Source organism: Papaver somniferum, chromosome 6 (genome assembly GCF_003573695.1).
Source record: "Papaver somniferum cultivar HN1 chromosome 6, ASM357369v1, whole genome shotgun sequence".
NCBI lineage: Eukaryota > Viridiplantae > Streptophyta > Magnoliopsida > Ranunculales > Papaveraceae > Papaver > Papaver somniferum.
In genome coordinates this window covers 51,173,897-51,188,428 of record NC_039363.1, presented here as the reverse complement: position 1 = coordinate 51,188,428, position 14,532 = coordinate 51,173,897, and the positions used below count along the sequence as shown (strand labels likewise).

The following is a 14,532-nucleotide window of genomic DNA, read 5'->3' as shown; positions in this document are numbered from 1 at the left end:
GACATGACCGCGTCACCATGATGTCCGTGTCTCAGTCCTGAGAATTTCGATATTTTCCGATGCACATTTGAGCAACATTTTGAGAAAATATGAAGGATTCAGGGTTTTGCTGAAACTGGGGAATCTTCATGAGATGATGAAAAATAATTAATAAAATAGGGGATTTGCAAGGTGTGGGACCGGCCACGGCTAGGGCATGACCGGCCAGCTAGCAAGCTCGGTCCCGCAACACCTTTCCCAATTTTATGTATTTTCCCTGGTGTGAGGGAAATATCATGAAACAGAAGAATTTCATGAAGTTAAGGAATTTCCATGAGATTATGGAAATAATAATAATGAAATAGGGAGTCATGAAGTGTGGGACCGGCTATGGCCAAGGCATGGCCGTCCGGCCAAAGAGCCCGTCTCAAGGCACCTTTCCCAATTTTATAATATTTTTCATGATTTTAGGGAAATATCATAAAATCAAGAGGTTTGTTGAAACCAAGGAATTTGTTGAAATCAGGGAGTTTCCATGAGATGAGGGAAACACAAAATAAAATAAGGGGCGTGTGGGACCGGCTAGGGCCTGGTCCCACGAGTTTCCCTAATTTTACATTATTTTCATGACTTGAGGGAAATTTCATGAATTCAAGGAGTTTTCATGGGATGAGGGAAATAATAATAAAATAATAAGGAGTCATGAGGTGTGGGACCGGCCACGGCTAGGGCATGGCCGGCCGGCTAGTGAGTCTGGTCCCACGATATCTTTCCTAATTTATTATTATTTCTTTGAAACGAGGAAACACCATGAGACTGGGGAGTTTCCTTGAGACGAAGGAGATTTGCTCAAGTGAAGGGATTTTCATGAGATCAGGAAAAATAATAAAAAAAATATGATAAAATATAAAATTGGGCGTGGGACTGGCCACGACATGACCAGCCGACCGGTGGGCCCAGTCTCCCAACGCCTCGATTAATATTTTATTATTTATTATTTTCTTTCTATTTTGCACAGGTTCATCGTTCCTTCGTGTTTTGGAATGCTCGTTTGTGCATTCAGGTGCCCGTTTGTGCATTATTGCTGAGTACACTTGCACCATTTTGGTCTGGGCTTACTCGAGAGCTGCTCAGATGGCCGTTCGTTGAACATTTATCACTAACCCGTGGAATTCTGCTGGGAAGAACAACGAATTGAAATGACGAAGAATCGTAGAATATTGCTGAATATTCAGTTAACGATTAAAGATAATTAATTGATGGCTCTATACTAGCAGGCATGCTGTCTAGGAGCATTAATTATCTGAGAGTGGAGTAACATGAGCTTGTTGAAGCATCATATTTCCTTTATATAGTCAGGGAAAACCTTGTTGCATCCTGAAGACGTTATTGCTCTATACTAGCAGGCAAGCTGTCTAGCAGCCGTCCAATCTTTCGATTCTATATAGAAGTAATTACCGAAATTTCTCAGTATTCATGAGATGTGCCGTTGCCTCAGCTGAGAGACTACACATCTACATATACTCTGAGAGACAGCATTCTCAGTCAGAGATTTTGTGGCATGAGCTTTCATGCTTTCGACGAGAGACATGAGTCTCAACACTCATCTGATTGCTGGATCAGGAGTACTACAATTATGATTTTACGATTTTATCCTTTGTCGAAAATCCACCATCTACACCTATGAACATGTGCAACACGTTTTTAAGCAAAGGGGAACTGATCCTATGGACATGTGCAACACATATAAGTTAGATACCATATATATGTGGGGAACCGATCCTAGTACCTAGTCAACCGAATTTTGGAAAGCTAGTGTGACTATGCACAGTACTCATATGTAGGTAGAACCGAAACTTGTTTTGGTAGAACCGATAAACCCATAATTGTGATTGAATGCTTGTTTGATCAATCGCATAGTTCTTGAAAGTCAGATGAACCAATTCTAAACTTGGTTGGAAGTGTGGCAAATCGGTTTCAAGGTTGTAACTGTGAAAGAGAACTTATAAAGTAAGGATGTCGATATACTTTGAACACGTGCTGTGAATGTTTATTTATTTAATTGTTCAAAGTTATTCCTTAATAGCTAAAGGAAGAAAATCCCAAGATCGAAACATAAGTAAGTTAAGAATCTTTTAATTAAGGTTATTAATTTTATTTTGTAGGGAAATACAATAATTAGTAATGTGAATTTAATAATTAGATTTTCCGAGATATTTCGATCATTATTTTTGGACGGAGCATTTCCAGGAATTATGGAAACCGAATTTGTGATTTAATGAATATCTCGAAAATATTTTTGGTTTTGGAAATTCCTTGGTGTCCAAACTTCCTTGTCTATAAATACTTGAAGTTTGTCTTTCTAGCAAACTAATCCTCCGTAACAACATACTTCCTCTTGTGTACCAAATTCCCGGAATAGTAATAGCAATTCGTAACGGATTCGTGGCCATTACAAAATTTCCTTTACAAATGGCCGTTACAAAATTTCGTAACACGCGAAAGCCGTTACTAATCTTTAAAAAAAGTTGTACAAGGCTTACGAAATTTTTTTAGGCGTGCGAGTCACACGCTTGGTCACACTTGGGTCATAACAATTTTAGAATGTGCGTGTGCCATTCACATGCGTGGCATTATGTTTCCATCCACGATGAGTTATACTAGAGGATATTTCCCCCCATGCGTGTGCGATTCACATGCGTGCTTTTGAGGATATCTCAGCAGTTCGACAGTTCGAGATTCGTTTTCAGTTTTTTCTTCTCTCTTTTGTTCCTGCTCCAGTGCTCCTGCTCTTTCCTCTCCTCTCCTCTCCACCCGGGCGATGAAAGCCTAGTTTCATCACATAAATCGTTGATTGTTGATGAATGAATCTGTATAGATGATGAGGGTGATGGTGTAATTGTTGATGTCCGAAGGAGAACAAGTAGGAGTTTTAGGTTCATTGTGTGTGGTGATAAATCAGGGAGAGAGTTAGGGTTAGGGTTTATTCTTGAGGTGAAGAAATCATGATAAGATGATGGATCTGTTGAGAACGCAGGTGATTCATGGCGGTGCTGTTAAATCAAGTGTGGATTCAAGTTGGCAGAAATGGTAAGTTGATTTAGGGTTTCTCAGATTAATTCTGATTTGTGTGTAATTAATTTATAAATTGAATAATGTTTGAGGGGTTTTTTCTTAATAGAAGTATGGATGGATGTTTAGGGTTCTTTTTTAGATTTCACAAGGAATTTTGGTTTACTCTTTTCCCCAATTTAGGTACCAGGGATTTCTGTGTTCAGGATTCCAAAAGAAACAATTGAAGATGGTGATGGAGTTCGATTGATTATATTGTTACCTATGAGAGAGGAGTGAACATGTATGAAGATCTGCAGATAGCTAGGATTGGTATTTTGTATGTAGAAGAAGAAGGAGCTGAAGAAAAAATATGTGCAACTAAGGATCCAACATGTGAGATTTTCTTTTTTGTAAAAAAATTAGTCTTTTGTTTATTGATATATGACTGTGTGTGTTTTAATTACAGCTATTGCTCTTGTTGTTGTTGCAGAAGAAGAGGGGAGTTAGTAAGAAGCTAATGTTGCATGCCATCTCTTTTGATGATTTAATGTGTTGTTTGCTGTGATGATGGAAGGAGGTATAGATGAAATGGGTGCTTTTTTGAGCATTTGCAGCTGAGTTAGGTGGTGAACTGAAATTGCAGGAAGGATGGAAGGAGGTAGCTGAAATGGGTGCTTGGTTCTGGTGATGCAGTTTGAGGTCATAAGGAAGGATTGCTAGGTCAAAGAGTAGTGCTGTTGTATTATATGATAACAAAATGAGTTGCAGAATGGTGGCTGTTTGGCTGTGAATTGCCGGGAATAGCAGAATGAGTTGCAGGTGGGATTGCAACTAGATGAACGTTGCAGGGAAGTGATTGAAGCTGCAGAATGGTGCTCTAAATGGCAGTTGCAGTTGAAGCTGAATGGAAGCTGCAGGTATATTGATAGTTTCGTTTCCATTCAATTCTAATACTTATTTATTTGTGTTTTTTATAGAGTGGATTGATGATTTGATGTTTTTGGTTTTGATATTATAGATGTGAAGAAGTGGGAGAGTAGTTCATGGGGTAGGAAGCTGCTTGAGTAGTAACATTTATATGATAAGATGCTTGAATTTATAAGATGTCCATGGTTTTGTTTGTGTGTTTGAGTTTATATAAGTGGCTGTCTTACCAAGATCAAAGTTGGATTTAAATGCAGGGAAAGTATGAAATTGTGGAGTTTCTACTGTGAGATGGATGGAGGATATGAAGGATAAGGAAATGGTGGTTCTACTGAGAATGGTCTAGAAGCAGGCATTGCCTTCCCCACAGGTTTCTTTCTAAATTGGTACAATCTTTTCCTTACCATTTTTATTTTCTTTTTCCCATTTTCTAGGACTGCTAGTTTTGTCAGTTCTGAATACTCAAACTAGATTACGGTTAACAGTATTCTGTTGAAAGAGTCAACTATGACAGTAAGTTTTAAACTTTGTGCATTTAACAATGCCCTCCATGAATTCAGTTTTTCTCTTTTCTCCTTCTATCTATTTTTTTTTCTTCTCTTGATGAATGTCGTATTATTTGTCTACTTATTGTCTCTTGTTGTCAGCAGAAGTTCTTATTGCATTCTTGAATGCCACTCAATGTGCAACTGACTGGTCGAAAGCTTGGCACACATGGGTACTCTTCAATACTGATGTTATGTCTCATTACATAATTATTATGGTCATTCTGAGTGCTTACAAGTTATTCTTTTGGCTTCTCAGTCGACCCCAGTTGCAGATTCTTGGTATGTACTACTTTTGCTTTTTAACCTTTTTTAGAAATGTATTTGATTTTAGAATGAAAAATGATTGATTTGGCTAATTTGGGGTTAAAATAAAAATAGGGGATTTGCAAGATTTGTAAATGTTAGAGATGGTAAAGGAGCAACTCCATTGCATTTAGCGGATCGTCAAAGATGACATGAATGTTAGAATCTTTTGGTATTATTAGTAACATGGATGTTTCAGTTGATACAGTTGAGCTTCTTCTGAATCAGTACAAAGCCAACATGAGTAGCATTTATTTTTATATGCATGATTGTTTCTCCTTTTTCCCCTATAAACAAGGGGATCACTAAGTCTGCTACCTTCTATTTTGTCTTTGCATCCTAATTTGATCTTCAACAAGGTGAAAACTCCACTCCAGGCATCCATTCATTGCGGATCTTGGGAAATAGTGGAGCATTTACTCAAGGTTGAAAACTTGCTTTACATTCTTGTCGGGCTTTGTCTGTTTAGAGTTGTTTGTGTGATCCAAACTCGTAGTTTGTGAGTTATGTAACATGCTCTTTTATATCTATTTCCATCTGTGTAAGCAGGTGCTGATCCAAATGGTGGACCAGATGGATTAAAAGCTCTGTTATTTGCAGCAGAATATTGTAAGTTAACTGTATCTTGGACCTGTGTTTGAATTAAGTGAGCATTTATTTGTTCGACTTTATGAAGCCCATAAATTGGGACTTTAGTCTTATCTGCTGCATCCTATGAGATTAATCATGGCGCATTTATTTCCATCTCTGGTAGTCTAGCTTATGAAAATCAACTATTCTGTCCATGTTACAGTATAGACTAAAGCCAGTAGAAGAAGCAACTATTCGTGGGGATCGTCAAGGTGTTAAGATTCTTTTTTTCTGTGACATATCCTAGTCCATCATATGCCAACTGGATCATTGATGGAGTAATGAAGCATGTAAAGTCTGAAAAGTTCACAGAAAAGGTAAATGTAATTTGTATCTTACTTTTGGCTTTCAGATGATGTATTACCTTTTTGTTGAAAGGAAGGTAATGACGTTTTAGCATGATTGATGACTTGAACTTTTGAAATGCCTATGAGATGCTGACAAGTTATGTTAATATCATGTTTCAGACTAGGTGTGATGAAGTTGCAAAAGCCCTGATAGCGCAAGGTCTGCACGTTGTTGCTCTTCATGGTGGTCGTAGCCAAAGTGAAAGAGAAGCAGCTCTTCGCAATTTTCGAAATAGCTCAGCTAATATTCTGGTATCTCCATGCTCTTATGTATCTGGATTAAGTTAAAGAAATGCTTAGTGTTTGTATTATACCCCTGCAACGACTTAACCTCCAAACTCCTTGTCTAGGTCGCCACAGATGTTGCATCTCGTGGTTTAGATGTCACTAGAGTTGCTCATGTGATCAACCTTGATCTTCCCAAGGTATATTTTCTTTTGCACCAAGTAATATTCCATTTCTCAGTTTCATCCTTGTCTGGTTACATTAAATACCATATCTGAGTTGCGTCTATGTGGGTTGTAGAAAATGGAGGATTATGTGCACCAGAATCTTGAACTTCTGCACTATGTATTATCATGTTAGTATCATGTTTCAGACTAGGCGTGATGAAGTTGCAGAAGCCCTGATAGCGCAAGGTCTGCACGTTGTTGCTCTTCATGGTGGTCGTAGCCAAAGTGAAAGAGAAACAGCTCTTCGCAATTTTCGAAATAGCTCAGCTAATATTCTGGTATCTCCATGCTCTTCTGTATCTGAATTAAGTCAAAGAAATGCTTAGTGTTTGTATAGTACCCCTGCAACGACTTAACCTCCAAACTCCCTGTCTAGGTCGCCACAGATGTTGCATCTCGTGGTTTAGATGTCACTAGAGTTGCTCCTGTGATCAACCTTGATCTTCCCAAGGTATATTTTCTTCTGCACTAAGTAATATTCAGTTTCGTCCTTATCTGGTTACATTAAATACCATATCTGAGTTGCGTCTATGTGGGTTGTAGAAAATGGAGGATTATGTGCACCAGAATCTTGAACTTCTGCACTATGTATTATTCAATTTATACAAGAGAGTGAAATGATGACAACTATTGATGACTAAATCATGGACTTAGTCTTTATTACAAAAACATTGTAAGTATTTCTCATTGTTTGTTTTCTCCAATTGATATTTTTATGTAATTTCATCCGTATGTGGTATGGCATCTTAGTTTTGTCTGCATTTTTGTTTGTTGATTAATTCAGGTGAAATAGCTGAACAAGGAGCCACAGCAGCAACATCAAATTCCTGCAGCGCAAAAACAACAGCAGATTCTAATACCACAACAACGACATCTCCAGTTGCAATTGCAACCTCAGCAATTTCCACTACAGATACATTCATGGAGCCAAATTAGTTACCACAAGCAGGTAATGTTTTTATTTTCTAAGTGTCAAAGACGACACCAATCTAATCACACATTGTTTACTTCTTACCATGATGTGTTCCCTAGATATTTTTGGTTTGTTTCATGTAGTATGGGTTTGCAATTCTGAACTTAAAGCCAGGAATTATGGAGAACTTGATGAAGAATGCTTGGCAACTAGTGTTTGGAAGTATCTGCAAGTTTTGAGTAAGTTTCTATATAATATTTACGGTAAACTTATAGCGATTTAAGTGATATGAACTGAAATTGGGAAATTTCTATGTATTCTGTTTGGTACTTAAAGAATTTATATTCTTTTTTTATATGAATTGAGTGAATATTAATGTGCATTGATTAAATGTTAATATGAATTGATTGAAGAAAGTATTGTTGGATGTGGATGATGGATAAAATGGAAGTGTATGCAGGTTATTTGTATTTTCCGGAGAAAATGAACTGTCGGTCAACGTTGACTGGCAGTAATCTTTTTCTGTTACGAAAAAAATTCGTACCGGCTTGAAGCTGTTTCAACCTGCCACGTAGTAACGGCTTGCGCATGTTATAGTGTGCCACGTAGTAACGTCTGGTGCCTGTTACGACCACGTTGTTCAAAATATTCGTAACGTCCTTCAGCTGTTACTACGTGTCATTTCGTAACGGCTCTCAGCTGTTACTGATGCCGTTACAACCAAGAATTCGTAACGGATCCATTGCCTACGAAAAAAATATAACACCCACTTTTGAAACAGGCGAAGGCCGTTACAACCCCGTTTCGTAACGGCTTAATTCTGGTACGAATCCCAGAATTTGGTGTAGTGGTTGTTACTGGTGTAGCCGCCGATTTGAAGAGGAGAGTAACCTAATTAAGCAAAATCTCTTACGGACGCTCAGTTTAAGACGAAGAAGATATTGAAGATTTCTGATTTGTGGGTTCATAATCATTGGTGTGCACAATACTTGTTTCGGTAAAAGAGGATCGAATTAATAATCGGTTTATCCTTGTGGTATATTGGATTGTTTAATTGAGTAGATCGGCATCAACATAATTCTTTGGATTAAGAGTGTTGTTGGCTTAATCTTAAACGATTACTTCGGTAATTGAACACAAGAAGATCTAAGGACCCGACGAAGGAGTTTATGTTAAGATAAACAAAAGATCCTTTGTCCAACTCATACCACTTGGTTGAAGAGAGTTGATACCAAACAGATTTGTTGTTTCTTTATTGTTTGGAATACGAACCAAAAGAATTGATCCAAGTACGTGACTTATTTATAAGTTGGAGGCGTGGGAATACAGACGGAACTAGGTGAATTATAGGTTTAGTTGCTTGGTCTCAACTATACGAAGTTGGTGTAATTTTGTGTAGCGGCTTAATCCTGAGAGTATTCAATTCTGTACAAGGTCCCGGGGTTTTTATGCATTTTCCTTTTCCTCGTTAACAAAATCTTGATGTGTCATTTACTTTATATTTCCGCATTATAATTGTTTTATTATAATTAAAGTAAATTATACAAACGTTAATTCCTATTTACTTGATAAGTGAATCCTATTGTGTTTGGTTAAGTCCGAACCTTTTTATCAAGTAACATACTTCGTTGTTGTATTGTCTCGATCTCGTATCCATAGACGATCACACGAAGTGTGAACCGATTAGTTGTATTGTCTCGATTCAGTCCATAGACAATCACTTTCGGAGAAAGGACTTATAGGTAGGAAAAGTTTTAGCTTGAGGTATATTTGGGTACCCTCGCCTTTTCAATTGGTATCAGAGCAGGCAAACACGAAAAGATCTAACAATCAGTGTTTGGTGCGATCCAACCTATAAGAATTGAATCTAATGAGTGATTCAGTTAACGTAATAGCAGGATTTGGTTACTTATAAGATCGTGGTGGAAACCACGTTGGAAGTATGTAATACTCTTATTCCTAAACATGTTAGGAATTATGTTTATGTATGTCTCGAGTGACTTACATAATTCTTTAGTGGACATAGGATTGTATATCATTATGTTGAGTGACAATGATACCAAGGCCTATGTGACAGGTTGTACCTTGAAATTGCTTAATATTCCTCTTATGATTTGTATGAACGATGGCTATTGTGTTCTTGATAAATATGGAACCTTAAATATATTTTGGATGACCTACCAAAGTATATACATATACATTTTCAGATGCAATTATGTCAATGTCTCGCCGTCTAGGATGCGATTTTGGAAAATATGTATTCCTACAAGGAATAAGTTTTCAGTTAATAATTCATTAACAATGGATTGCTTCATGCACCTCACAATTGTTTTAATGAATCAAGTGATCTTTTGAAATATTACATGGTTTATGGCTCTGATGATATTTTTAACAAATATCTTACTTTGTTCAATTTTATCTCTGTAAACTCTAGTAAATTCTTGAATAAATTTCAAGTGATATTATCACATTCTGGTAATAAAAGAGTACACAGATTATTGGACAAAGATATGGAATCAACCCGAAATAAAGATCCAGTCCATAGAAAACCGGTTTTCCAAAAGAAAGACCTAGACACAAAAACGTAATTGTTTCCCCACAAGCCACGGTTTCCGATTTTGAGTATATTTCCTAAAACTAGTTATTTCCAGTTTTTGATGCCAAGTCTTCCTATAAAAGATAATCTCTTGCCATTTGTTCAAACATATTTGGGAAGATTGCTCAAAATCGTAACTAGGGTTTTTCATATTTTCGCAAGTATGAGAAAACGGAAATCAAGAACTAAATCCGCTAATATATGGATCAGAATTGAAAATATGGATGAAATCAGATTTCCTAACAGTATTGACAACAAGAATGAATTTGCACGTTTCATTGATAGCTCGTGCTTCAGGAAATACGAAGCACTTAAGGGAATGGATTTTACCACTTAAGATGCAGATATGGTAGCATCGTCATTTGGGTTCACCTTATTGCTTGAATCGTTGTCATTGGCTCTATCATTCCCAACTTCAATAATTGGCACCTATTATGAAGATTACATGGGATTAGAGCAATCCAAGCAAGGGAACTAAAAGCAATCGTAAACCTAAGGTGTAAGTAATCTAACATCATCAAGCGTCATTATTATGCATTCACAACATGATCACGTAAAGTGGAAGTTATGAAAACACGTTTTATGGCGGAGCTCATCTGAAGAGTTTTTCACTTCCCTATATAAAACGATGAACTGGGAGAAATTGGTGACGAATATAAGGTTGAGTTATATACCATTCTCTTCGTATGAATGTCCTCTACAATATATCAAAATTTCATAGCATTTGAATAAACTATCAAAATGATGTGGCCGAAACATCCAACCGCATGCCAGCTGAGAAATTTCTGAAGGTCTCCTGGAAGTTCATTGTGTCGTAGATTTCGGCCTTTAAAAGTGCTCAAAACCCAAAAAGCTTCTTTGAAAAGCTTGGAAGCTTCCTGGCGATGAGGATTCATGTTTGGATCGCGAAAATCCGACATCGGATGAATATTTTATGACGTTTTTGCTAAAATCTGAGTTCTGAATTTTCTGATGACGTATTTCGGCAAAAATTTTCATTTATTCATTGGGATTCTTTCATCAACAAATCAGAAAAATTATACTTCTATGAAGATAAATAAGAGTGGACGCTTACTCGAGGAGTTTCTAAAGTGCTCGGAAGATTAGTTTGGTCGACATCAACATCAGAAGCATTATTACTTTCTTCCGATCCTGATACCTGGGAACTCTCTTGCTCACTACCACTTGATGGCGGATGGACGGTATGACCATGTTGATTCTACACAACAATGTCCTCCTGGATACATCCATGATTATTATTACTCTTACTCAAGAAATATCATGATCGATTATGTGAAGAAATACTTACATCGATTTCTTCATCACTATATTCGTGAGCCGCTTGCCCAGCAGCAGTAAATCGAAGATCGTCAATACTTGACGGAGCAAAATTCTATAACGAAGTAACAAATATTTGTTTCATGATCCTAGTTTCACGGATAAGAAGAAATCACGGGGAAGGAAGTTTCGACAACTCACCAATGAAACGACCGGGGACTTTACAGCGTTGAACAACATCCTCTAAGGTGATGGTGAACTATCCCTATATACATACGAAAGTGTGAGTTGGAATGTACCAGCGAGCCATCAGAGCCAATATACCTCGCGCATCATGATAAATAAACAGGTCTCCAGATGCCTGAATATCTCTTGTCACCTGTGCACGGTCCAGTATACCTCGAACTTGGGGGAAACTTACTATATGTCTTGCCCATCCAGAGAACTTTTCTAAGGGTCGAAGAGAAAGCTTAAATTCTATGATCGAGGCAGAAAATTGTCTCCGCTGAAGACAGAAACGAATAATTTCTAGAGGAGTCACTAATTTCTTTTGTGTAACACCCCTGGGATTTATCAGAAGATGAAATGCTGGGGACTGGAGACGTTTTTCACGACGAATATGCTGAATCACGAAGAAAAAAGCCTCAGTATTTGGAATGTTTTTGGTTCCAGGTGCTTCCTCCTCCCATTCTTCATCAACGGAGACCTCATCCATATTGCGTCGTCTCTGAAAGCATCATTATTCGGAGAATCATGCATTCTTGCAAAATTGCTGCGACATCCACATTCAGATTTTGTTAACACAACAGAATCAAAGCATAGTTAAGATGCTCGCAATCACAAAAATGGTAATCCTCAACTATTATCTATTTTACGATTTCACTAGACTTTAGTGATGACACGAAACTTCGTAAACTTGCTTACTCCTTCAAACCTGCGAAGACGAGCAAAACTTACCATTCTAGAGTCAACACTGACTTTTCACAAAACTATGAACAGTTTACATAACTTCTTCGTGTGAACGTCCCATGATTTTGTCACAAATTCATAAAATCATAGCATATAATTGTTTATCTCTAACAATTGCTCAAAACTTCTTTTTTGAGTTTTTATCAAAAAATTAAAAAACAAAACTTTATTTTTTCCCAAACGAGCAATTTTCTATGAGACGAGCATCTTTTCTATTTTTGAGAAAGTCCACATATTCCAAATAAAATTTCAAAGGTTCACAAACAAAATTTTTATTATAAGGTGGTCTATTCCAAAAATTTCTTTAATGCCATGGGTTATTGTTTATTGCTTTAGACTATCGAACGAACGTGCATACATATTTCCAAAGCAACAAATTTTCATCAAACCTACGCATGCATGCAACTATGGGTCCTTGGAATTTTCAACAACTCATCAAACATACAACAAATATATATATATATATATATATATTATAAGGTGGTCTATTCCACCTTATAATATATAAGATGGAATATATTATAAGGTGGTCTATTCCAAAAATTTCTTTAATGCCATGGGTTATTGTTTATTGCTTTAGACTATCGAACGAACGTGCATACATATTTCCAAAAACTTATATATATATAAGTTTTTTAGGGTTTCTTCCCTTTTATATGAATTTATTTCCAAAAACCTAATAAGATAAGGATTTCCTTTTTTGGCCCGGAACCGTAAATCTTAAACCGACCAAAACTAGACCTTCGGTCGCTCAAATCAGCAGTGCTTCATCTCTCCGTGCCCGTGGGATGACGCTCTATCACATTACCAGGGTCTCCACCCGAAAATTTGCTCGCATATGGTGCCATTGGAGTAAATTGGAGATTCTGAGAATGCCTTTGTAGACTGAGTTCAACCACTGATCTCTCATCGACTGGAAATCACCATCTAGTGCTTACTGCGGAACATGATTGTCCCTCACTAAGTAGGGGACTTAATGTTAATGGTGGATTTTCAACAAAGGTCAAAACCGTAAAATCATGATATTGCATGTTTCTGACACGGCTTCAGGAATCCATGTGACGATTTGTGTTTTACGAAGTATGATGCATATGTCGCTCGAAAGGCCTCTCCGGAGCGTTCGACACCGGGAATTTCATCATATCCTCTATGTAGAATAACGTAACTGGGCGGTTATCCGTAAGATTGAGAGCTTAACGCCTTCAGGATGTCGGTGACACTCACTGTTCCCTGACTACGTAGAGGAATTCTCCTATACATAGAAGAACGATTGGGCGGTTCTCCGTAAGATTGAGAGCAATAACTCCTTCAGGAGGCCGGTGACACTCACTGTTCCCTGACTATGTAGAGTGTCCGTGTGTAGACTCAGGCGGTCCTCCATACATGAAATGTTGAGAGGGAAAAACGTCTTCGGGACATTGGCAACACTCACTGATTCACTGACTATATGCAAGAGATTAAATTCTACGTCATATTCACCACTGAATTCCTAGAAGATAATCTATCATATCTTATTGCTCCTATTCCATGGTCAAACTCACGACTGGTTTTATGGAATGGTAATAGACTCCGATTTCATGATCGAATCCACAGATGATCTCATGAAATGGTAATAGATATTGCTCTGATTTCATGGTCGAATCCACGACTGATCTCATGAAATGGTAATATCACCACCTATCTTATTACTCCGATTTCATGGTCAAATCTACGATTCCATGAGATGGTAATAAAATTATCATTTTATTATTCCGAATCCATGGTCAAATCCACAGTTGATTCTATGGACTGATAATAAATGATTGCTCACTTTTATTGCCGCGCCAACACCAACAACTCGCCAAGGAAGCGTCATGATGTTCCCTAGCCCAGCCAAGGTGATACACGGCCAGACTAAGCCAACGATCTTCATCTCACCTCTTCACGGTCTACACCACAAATAGAATTCACGCAAGTCCGCCAAACATGAGGATCATGAACTCTCCTTACCTCTCGAAAAAGGTTATTCGGACTTTACTAACCATCTTTTCACGACCTGTCATTTCGATTTTTGTCCTCGCATGTCATCATCTTATGCTTACCTCGCAACAATGCTCATGTTCCGATCTAAGCAGAGGACTTAATATTGATGGTGGTTTTTAGCTTAGGGTCAAAATCGTAAAATTGTACATCTGACATGACATCACTATGACCATTATCACATTTATTGAATCAATCAGCATGCCTACGTAAGAATTACCGAGGGTCATGTTCCACGGCAGAACCCTTAACACTGACTGACATCATCTATGCCAAACCCTAATTTTCATGCTACCGCGCCAAGGCATGCCAACCATGCCATCCGCACCACTGTGCCAATGGCAGACCATGCCATCCACGTCATCGCGCCAAGGCATGCCAACCATGCCAGCCACACCATTGTGCCAATGGCATACCATGCCAGCCACATCTCCGCGCCAAGGCATGCCAACCAAGCCAGCTGCACCATTGCGCTAATGGCATGCCATGCCAGCCGCACCATTGTGCCAATGGAAGACCA

The 14,532-nt window shown here is 37.9% G+C and overlaps 1 long non-coding RNA gene across 1 annotated transcript; it reads left to right on the top strand.

The window, feature by feature from the left end:
• The first annotated feature begins 2,807 nt into the window (after nucleotides 1–2,807).
• On the top strand, nucleotides 2,808–7,512 carry LOC113287537. The gene is made up of 17 exons (XR_003330123.1): nucleotides 2,808–3,069; nucleotides 3,235–3,426; nucleotides 3,524–3,950; nucleotides 4,052–4,081; nucleotides 4,215–4,343; nucleotides 4,608–4,675; nucleotides 4,762–4,784; nucleotides 4,884–5,233; nucleotides 5,358–5,417; nucleotides 5,602–5,755; nucleotides 5,906–6,037; nucleotides 6,136–6,210; nucleotides 6,311–6,515; nucleotides 6,614–6,688; nucleotides 6,781–6,910; nucleotides 7,022–7,186; nucleotides 7,294–7,512. It is a non-coding gene; the product is annotated as an uncharacterized LOC113287537 (long non-coding RNA).
• Nucleotides 7,513–14,532: the final 7,020 nt, after the last annotated feature.